This window comes from Penaeus japonicus, unplaced genomic scaffold (assembly GCF_977035675.1).
Source record: "Penaeus japonicus unplaced genomic scaffold, GWHDUDI00000001_assembly GWHDUDI00000004, whole genome shotgun sequence".
NCBI lineage: Eukaryota > Metazoa > Arthropoda > Malacostraca > Decapoda > Penaeidae > Penaeus > Penaeus japonicus.
The window spans coordinates 14,545,619-14,555,618 of NW_028234406.1; the positions used below are offsets into that span (position 1 = coordinate 14,545,619).

Consider the following 10,000-nt stretch of genomic DNA (forward strand, 5'->3'; position numbering starts at 1 on the left):
TGATTCCCTTTGCAGACCGTTCAAACTTCATTCATTTGGGTCGTTTATCCCCTCCCACGAAGGAGCATAAAGACCGGTCACAGACACCTGAAGAAGTGCCGTGACGATCGAAGCCGGAAAGTCGACAGAAAGCTAATTAATTTATCTAATGCCTGTTTCTATCCTCTAAGACCATCAATGGCTGGTCTTTGTTTAGCAATCGTTTATTTTTCATCTCTACTTACAGATCATTAATTGTTATGATTTTTTTTCCTGCGGCTAACGATGATTATGTACAAGTGTGTCTATTATTCATAAACCCTGACCTGCTGCGATATAATCGTGGAAGCTAAGCCAAATAATTTACAAATGGATCTGTGTAAAAAAAAAAAACACTCTTATGTACCTTTTCGCTCCCTTCATAATGGTCAAATTTAATGCCGCTCTTAATTAGCAGCGATTACACGGGTCAACCATCTACCTTTTCAGTTTTTGCTATTGGATGTCCTATATTGATTTGGATGTATGTATCCATCATATCATCCGATCAAACATGCTAACCTTACATTTTTACATGTGCATGTTTGTGTTGTTCAGTGCATTAGGCAGCACTGGTTCTATAGATAACCTTTATGCATTTATTAGTGTCTATTGTTCTAATTTTAACATGAGTAAGCTAATATTTCCAAACGGAATTGTTACATTCACTGATGACTTCAAGTTCAATCGATTCTGATTCCTTTTCTTTCTGATGATTGATATCTACAGGACTAATATCGTCTGAATTACGGCAAAGCAACGTATTTGTACTGCAACAAAGCAGCTGATATAACTGGTGCTGCCAACTTGCAAAACCATTGTTTTATACAGTTTTAATCGTATCGGTATAAACGCATACATGAATTATGTATGTGGTACTTCTCGTATAATGAGCTGCGGTGTCCGAGTGGTTAAGGAGATGGACTTGAAATCCATTGGGTTCTACCCGCACAGGTTCGAATCCTGTCCGCAGCGGAACATTATACCAAAGGAGTGAATGGGTTTAGTGCTAATGAGGTAAAAATTGAAGGAAGTGATGGTATGACGATCGTAGAAATATACTTCAGGTTACTTCTATGTTAGACATCAGACGCGGCATACCTAGATTCATTTCAACCTAATTGCAAAGTCAGGCGAATAGGATGTTTTTTTCAATAGCTGATGAGTCCGGACGTCGAATCTGTTCACTGACGCCCCCTTTTGATGATGTCCTTGCCTTCTTGCAGAGGACCCTCGTCTTCCCCTGCCTACTGATGTCTTCCTCCATCTGATTCGTCTCTGCGTGGATTCCAACTCCTCTCTCGAAGGACGCTTCTACTCTTGCCAGTTCGGTGATGCTATGAGCACTCCCCTCTCCCCTGCCCTGGCCAACTTGTTTATGGAGTACTTTGATGTTGAGCATCTTCCTTCCATCTCCCTCCGCCCTTCAATATGGCTAAGGTACGCCGACGACGTCTTTGCTCTCTGGCCTCACGATCCTGTTCTCTTCCCGAGTTCCTGGAGAGGCTGAATACCCTCTCTCCTTCCATTCGTTCCAAGGTGGAATGGGAGGCCGAGGACCAGCTCCCTTTCTTGGACACTTTATTCGTCGCTCTGGTGACTCTTTTTAAGTGTATAGAAAACCCATGCACAGCGGAATGTATATACAGTTTTTCCTACCACTCCCTCCACGTAAACTTCTCTCTTCCGTCGCTCCACGTGATCACAGCAATGACGGGATGTGGACATCTTTGTCTTTTATGCAAAAGTGATAAGCAGACATACTCGGATCTTATTTTTCATAACTTTCCGAAGGATAAGCAAAGGTAAGCACAATATAATCTATGACAAAATAGTAAATGCAGGTGTTCAAGAGTGGATAGGAAGGCCTTAAGTGTATAAAATGCATGATGTCTCATTGGTTTTGTTGCTATATAATATGTTTTCAGGTGGTTGAAATGAAAACAGAAAATTAGTGAAAGAGCCATTTATAATAAAAATGAAGAAGAATTAAACAAACAATACAGGATATGTAACAGGCACTTCTTACCATCAAATAACCAGACACCTAAAAGGCTTTATGATCATGCATGCCCAGATCAATATATTAAAGGCAAGACATGTAGTTATAGTACAGTAAATGCAATAGGCATGTCTAAATATTTATAATAGGGCCGCGTCATATTAAGGATATCAACAGATGTTTTTGTCATAATTATGTCTACCCTAACTTAGCTTGTAACCCCCTTTAAGGCGGGCTGCCACCCCCTACTCCCACTAAAGACAAAAAATCTGCATTACGAATTCACGGCAAGAGAAGAACATGGCCCTGTTGAAAATATTTGCCAAATGTATACATATATTACTACAATGGGCTATTCCCCCAGCACCCCACCCTAACCCATATATTTTCATATATTATTAGGCCAAATATAATAATGCAGTTTGCACCTTCCATATATACATTATTAAAAGGTGAACACTATAATTTTATTTTATTTACATTGTATGCATATTTTGTTATAAACCTCTATCTTGTCTTGTAAAGAATTACTACATCTTTATATAGTACTCATATTATATATTATTGAGATATCACCATCTTTTCATAGTTCATTGCAAGTTGTTTCATCTATTATCAGTTACCTTTTCTGCCTTGCATCATTTTGCAACTAAATATCATAAGTATTACTCCAGTACATTACTCATTAAAACATCTGCCTTTAAAGTAATTTGAATAAATTTCTGTCATTGGTATACTCAGAAATCTACATTTTCTTTACATGCACCTAATTATGAATAATGCTGAAACATTTCAAATATAGTAAAATAAATTATCAGACTTTCTCTTTCCTATTACAGTCTCACATATTCCATGTTTCAAGAGTGCAGTTAAAGACAAGTATTAAAAACATACGCCATATAATAGTTGTATAACCTATTAATAATTTCCAATATTTTGCTTTTCTCACTGCATTCATGATTTTAAAATATTACCCTAATAATTGCAGTGTTTCATAATGAAATTAAATTAAAACGTGATATGATTTGTTATTTACTGTTGGTATAGTGCTTAAATCAGATATTTGTGCACTTCAGATAATACAGATGACAGTTCAGACCACAGTCATATGACATATGACATGGCAGCTCTACAAGAAGCAGTTAATGAAAACTGATATTATTGTTATATACAGGATTTGCATGGAATTAATTATGAACATAGGATATCATTAAAATGTTAACACAAGTTCCTGTATCTTTAGGCAATATATTAGGACTAGTCATGACTGAAGGAAGTGATCTCATAGTCACAAACATCATTGAAGGAAATATCTTACTCGGGAGTCAGTCCCATCTGGGTCATGAAAAAAGTCAATGAGTATTACAATATTGCGTTTGGGTTCCTCATGTAATAGCATATTTACGATATACTAGATACTCAGAAAAATAAAGAAGAAATCACTCTTAGTAAGGATGTACCAACGTAGCATGAAAATTCTCTTGAAATGGACTTTGGATCTATTGCGCAAGCAGATTCTATGAAGGGTAAATTTCAACTTAAATACAGTACTCTACCAAGTATGTAAATTAGTTTAAAAAATGGAAAGAGACATAAACAGAATTACTTACTTATGCATATGTATTTAAATACACCTTTCTCCTGACAGATTCTATATCGATTACGTAGAGTATAACTAGTCTGTTTAAATCTCTCTTTCTCTCTCTCTTCTCAGAGCATATATTTTTCTTCACATAACACTGTGCATGACTAATGATATACTTCTAATGATTACAAGCAGGTTATTCTGACTTACAAAAGAATATAATTGAAATCCTGCCAACAACGATTAAAGAGATTATTAACATTAAAAAAATCGTTATATTGTTACAAATAAATGGTCCACTACAATACTCATAAAAATGCTGCAAAGTATTTACAAGAAACCTCCTTAGATTTCTTTAAATTGCAAATTAATTTGGCTTTCAGAGCAAAGACTGTAAGAAGATATAATAATGAGCAGAAAAGTTTTGTTTTGCGTTTATATTTTCTAAGTGCAAAGGCATATAGATTTTTCAAATTGCCATCCCCACGAATGTTAAAATATTATTTAAGTAAAATTGATGTACAGGTAGATTGGCCTGAATCTGATTCTAAAATTTTGAAAGGAAGCAATGTCCAGATGAATTACAGGATAACTTTTCATGCCATATCATTAAAAGCTGAGATCTTTATGACATAGTAAAAGGTAAGATAATTGGTTGTGGAAATATGGGAGAATATGGCCATTCTGATAAAACGACTCAATCTATGTTTATGGCTAAAGGTTTGTGTGTTAAGTGGAAGTAAGTTCTTGGTTATATTTTTGTTTCATCAGCTGATTTATCAAAACAAATGATTCTTGATTGCATAGCCAAATTGTCATCTTGTGGCTTACATCCTATTTTTTTTTTGTTTGAGATCAAGATACCTCCCATAGAAGTTATTCTAACATGTTAAGCATCACAAATGACAAGCCATACACTGAAGTGAATGGCGAAAAGTTTTATTTTGTATGATTATTTTGTACTCTTTGTGAGGTGGGGGCCACCTCACAAAGAGTACAAGAAATATTTTAGCAAAATATGATATAAATGTTAAAGGGGAAGTAGCAAGCTGGAAGGATATTGAAACTTTTTATGAAAAAGACAAAATGAAACCAATTAGAATAGCTCGACATCTTACTGACACCCATATTACATTAAATGTATTTAATAAATGAAAATCACGTATGCTACTCAAATAATTAGTGGAAAAGGAAAGTGCTTGGAATATAATAGAGATTTATTATAACAAAAGGAAAGACAATATTGCATGTGGACACTGAATCCAAGTTCAATGACTGATGGTTACAGCAGTTCAAGATGATCCTTCAGAAATTGTAGCGTAGCTTTTTGCTTTGTTTTCCCAGATGATGTACATACAAAAAAAAAGAAAAGAAGTAAAGTATACAAATTAAACAAATATTATAAAAAGTTAAATGTAAAGTTCTTCAGATTAACTTAGCAAATACAAGTATTTTTATGTTCATTTATCAAAGATAACAGTTCCTCCCCTCGAGGAGACAAATTACAAAAGTGGTTGGTGGAAGGCGAGTGAGGACTCACCCTTGTTTAGAAGGTGTGAGGTCACTTCCCACTTCATTGGTTGGTTTGGCATTTCACCCCGTATATGATATGCATATTTGCAAATACGACAAATCCACCGACAGGAGGTAACAATTATTTTCTAACTGTAAAATCCTTAATCAGTTCTATAAAAAATGTTCCTTGTAATAATTTGATCAGTACATCAAATGTGGGAAATTGTGAAGATGATGATATTAAGAGTTAACTCCATGAAAAAGAAATAAAACTGAAAATAAATAAATGCTTATTGTCACATGATGTAAATTTCGAACTAGATATATGTAAAATTGCCAAGGACATAATGGTTAATAGTTTCATCAATATGAGAATATTCCATTTTACTATTTTTTTTAATGATTCATTATAGAAGAAAAGAAAATATATCTATTCCAGCATTCCGCATGTCAAACACAGAAAACTAACGACAATAATACTTAAATTCATGTAATTTCACACATACACAGGTTTGTTTTTAGTTATAATTTTATTGAAAATAGAAATATAAATAAATAATAAAGTCTTTGTTATTCCTAAAGGTCTACAATAACAGTACCTGGACTAGTAAACCATCTTACAGTGTACACTTTGCAAAAAATGTACATTTTCTTATATCCTATACAATACATGAACTTGTCACGGGAGCTGGGAGCTAGCAACACATCATCTGTAGTTGGTGGAGCTACGTTTGTATAACAAACATGAAGTAAACCATTGAAATTCACTGTATAAAGCAGATTTCAAAACCTTTGGAAAATCATTGAAGATGATCATTTCGGATTCAGAGGAACCTGAATACAGTCCAGGCAATGCGACGCCAAGAAAAAGAAGAAACAAAGCTCGCTACCCTGACGGAGGGATGACGAAGGGAGAATTCATAGTTTAGGTCAAGCCTGAACCTGCAGACGAATTTAGTACTTACACCATCGTATGTTTTTGTAGACTTGACAGATTAAATAGCCCGATTATTTGGACGCAAAATCATCCAGACATGTTAATAATTTGCCAAAAAATATAAAAAGAAAGAGCCAGACTTCAAAATTAATGTTAACAGTTAAGGGGAGCATATGGGTGTGATCTTTTACAAATATTTCTAGCAAATGATAATGTAAACTCTCATATAGAAAAAAAAACTTTTTTGAGTGAAATTAAAATGAATGTCCACGTGATTTAAAGCCCCTCGCGGCGTGACGTTATCACTGTGCGGACTGGGAGAAGAATATTTGACAGGTTTTTCTGGTTTTAAACACGACTTCATCTTCACTTTTAATGCAATTGTCTATTGCTTACTGTTATTTGTTAGAACAATAAAAGGCTATTTTTTTCCGGATGGTTATATATATATATATATATATATATATATATATATATATATATATATATATATATATATATATATATACAGATACATATATACATATCTATATATATATATATATATATATATATATATATATATATATATAATTATATATATATATATATATATATATATATATATATACATTCATTATACATATATAATATATATATATATATATATATTATATATATATTATATATATATACAATATATATATACATATTATATATATATATATATATATATATATATATATATATATATATATATATATATATATATATATTATATATATATATACAATATATATATATATTATATAATATATATATATATATATATATAATATATATATTATATATAAATATATATATAATATATATATATAATATATATAATATTATATATATATGTACAAATATATTATATATATATATAAATATATATATATATTTATATATATTAATAAGGGAATTACTAAATGCTGAAAATCAAAAGTGTATTTCTTCTCAGAAACAAAGCGAGATCAATTTCCACCAGCCGTTTTTCAGACACACGAGAGAGATACCCATCGATTTTTTTTTTGAAAGCAACTAATTGGAAATTATAGGCTGCATCAAATTTCAAAATTTTCCAACATTTTCAAAATAAATCACATACAAAAAAAAAAAGTTATGAATCAAACTTCACGAAATTCACATATCATAAGTGAAAACATCCAGATAACATTAATATTTCAAGGCTATAGCTCTTTATATATATGTGTGTATGTACATACATACATACATACATATATATATATATATATATATATATATATATATATATATATATATATATATATATGCTCCCCTTAAACTACTGTTAACATGGCTTGACATGGTTTGCCTTTATCCAATGCTTTCAGAGAGAGTACACAAAATATGACACTCAAGATGACAAAAGCCTCTTTGCACCATAGAAGATCGTACCATGTGTGAAGTAAAAGTGAAACAGCCAATATTTGACAGGAAAACTAATTTTCCTTCCATAAGCACTGACAAAAAAACTAGTTACTTTAATTCAAAATCTTCATATTCAAAAGCAAATGTCTTTCTGGTGTTAGAGTCATATGCCATATCCTCAAACAGCGGGATGCACTGCTGCTTTTCTCTGAAGGAGAAAGTAATAGTGAGGCACTGAAACCTGATAGAACAGGTGAAAGTATTGACTTTATCCTGAGCAAATATTTCAGACTAGACGTGCTTTACTACTGGTACTTATATAAAGAAAAGAATGCTCATGGATTAAAGAAATGTACTGGTTCAGCTGTGCTAACGGTTGAAAAGAGATTAATTTTTCAGGAAACATTTATTGGTACTAATAATATACCAGACCTAAACCAAGCACTGTCACCTCAAAGAAACGTTCGTCAATCATCATCATTGTCCGTAGCCAAGTGGCCGTGGGTGCACTATGTTGGCCATCACCAGTACTTTCCACTTTTCCCGATCTTCTGCAGTTCTTGTTGAGTTGAAAGGTGTTTGAAATGTTTGACAACCAGTTTTTTCAAGGCCTTCCTCTGTCTCTTTTTCCAGCTGTTCTACCATGCAGAACGGTGTGAAACAAACTCAATTCAATTCAAGTGAAGCACTTCATTTCGAAGGCATTCACTCGCCTCTCAATATTAACATCAAACGTCCAGGATTCGCAGCCATGTGTCACAGTAAATATCACAATGGCTTTCATAAATCATATTTTTGTTTTGAACGTGATGGCTTTATTCTTCAAAATTTTATCTAATTTGGCCAAGGGGCGCTCTTACGATACATATCACTTCTTTGGTCGAGTACAAGTCGTTGCTGATTTGACTCCCAAGATAATTGAAATTATCTACTTGCTCGAGAGCTTAGTTTGAATCAACTATCGGTTGGTGATTTTACTTTTCTCTACACTAATCTCCATCCCATATATTATAATATTGAATAGTCAACTCGATGTGTCAAATCCCTTACTTTATCTTCGGTTGCTGCAATCAGATCAATGTCATCTGCGAATTGTAGGTTAGTAACTTTCCTTCCTCCAACTGTAACATCACCACAGAAGTTTTCTAAGAATTCAGTCAAGATGAATTCTAGGAAAAGATTAAATAAGTATTGCGAAAGCACACATCCTTGTCTCACACCAACCTTCAGTATGAACCATTTACCGGGTCTATTACCGATAAGTACTAAACTCTTTGCATGATCAATAGAGGGATTTGATTGTTTTGTGATAGTTGGACTGATCTTGTATTTTCGCACAATTAACCAAAGTGCTTTATGCCAAACTCGATTAAATGGCTTCTTAAAGTTAGTGAAATTATGATAGACTGGTAGTTGGTGATCTCGATATTTCTCTGAAAGTATCTTGAGGTTACAGATCTCCTCTGTTGCACTACTTCCTACTTGGAAACCTGCTTGTGCATCATCTAAGGCTTCTTTTATCCTGGGTTTCATTCGGTTTAGAAGGACATACAATAAAATCTTGCTGGGGTGGCTGACCAGGCTTATTGTCTTATTGTTTTCACACTTGCGCGTTTCCTTTCTTTGGTAATGGTATCAGAATAGCCTCTGTTCATTTGGTTCGCCATTTTCCTGCCTTCGGTGTAGTGCTGCAGATCATATCAATTGTGTTCTAATCTCTAGCCATTGCAAATTCAGATAGTATATTATCGGTGCCAGGGGATTTGTCGCATTTCAACCTCTTAAGCTTCAATTTCTTGACGAAGAATTGGTGGCTCGTCTTCTGCCTCTTTTTCCAATGTTTGGTCGAGGTCTTTCAAAGAATCGTCTGAAGTGTTTGCTTGGTGGTTGTAAAGTTCTTCACGGTATTGTATCCACCTTTCGGTAAGATCTTGTTAGAAGTTTCCCATCCTTATCTTCAACAATGTAGCATTTTCACAATTTTAAAAGCAGCTTTTGTTGTAAAATACTAAATTGGCTTTTCACTTTCCTATTCTTCTTAATGAGGAAATACAGCAAGATAAACTTAATGTAAAGGAACATCTGCAAACTTTAAGTAAGAAAATTTCTTTATTTTGGTAAAAACATAATGGAAACAATGATAAATGTATCATAGTTATTATGTGTAGAGTTTTAGATCCACTCCACTGATCAGCATGATTTGAGAGAACAATCTCGGAAGTGAATATGATGGAAATCCTAAGGCAAACAACTTACCTATGTCATTGCAAACCAATCACCATGAAGTCCCATGTTATGAATGAGAGCCTTCACATTCTCAAATGAATAACTTTAAATGTGGTGCCTACCAATAGAGGAGGAAGAACATTATTTTTTAGTCTATTAACATTGTATTGGAAAGGGTGATGATGAGATAGATGTCATTATTTTTTACACGGCCTAAGTATTTCTTTTAATGATTTGTTTAGTTGTTTATTGTTACATGGTATATTTCAAGTCACTTACATTAATCCTTTTGTTTATGTTGTAA

General features: G+C 33.2%; 1 non-coding gene across 1 annotated transcript; it reads left to right on the plus strand.

Moving 5' to 3' along the window:
• Positions 1 to 911: 911 nt before the first annotated feature.
• TRNAS-UGA (transfer RNA serine (anticodon UGA)) lies at positions 912 to 993 on the plus strand. The gene has a single exon. It is a non-coding gene; the product is annotated as a tRNA-Ser (tRNA).
• The last annotated feature ends 9,007 nt before the right edge of the window (positions 994 to 10,000 follow it).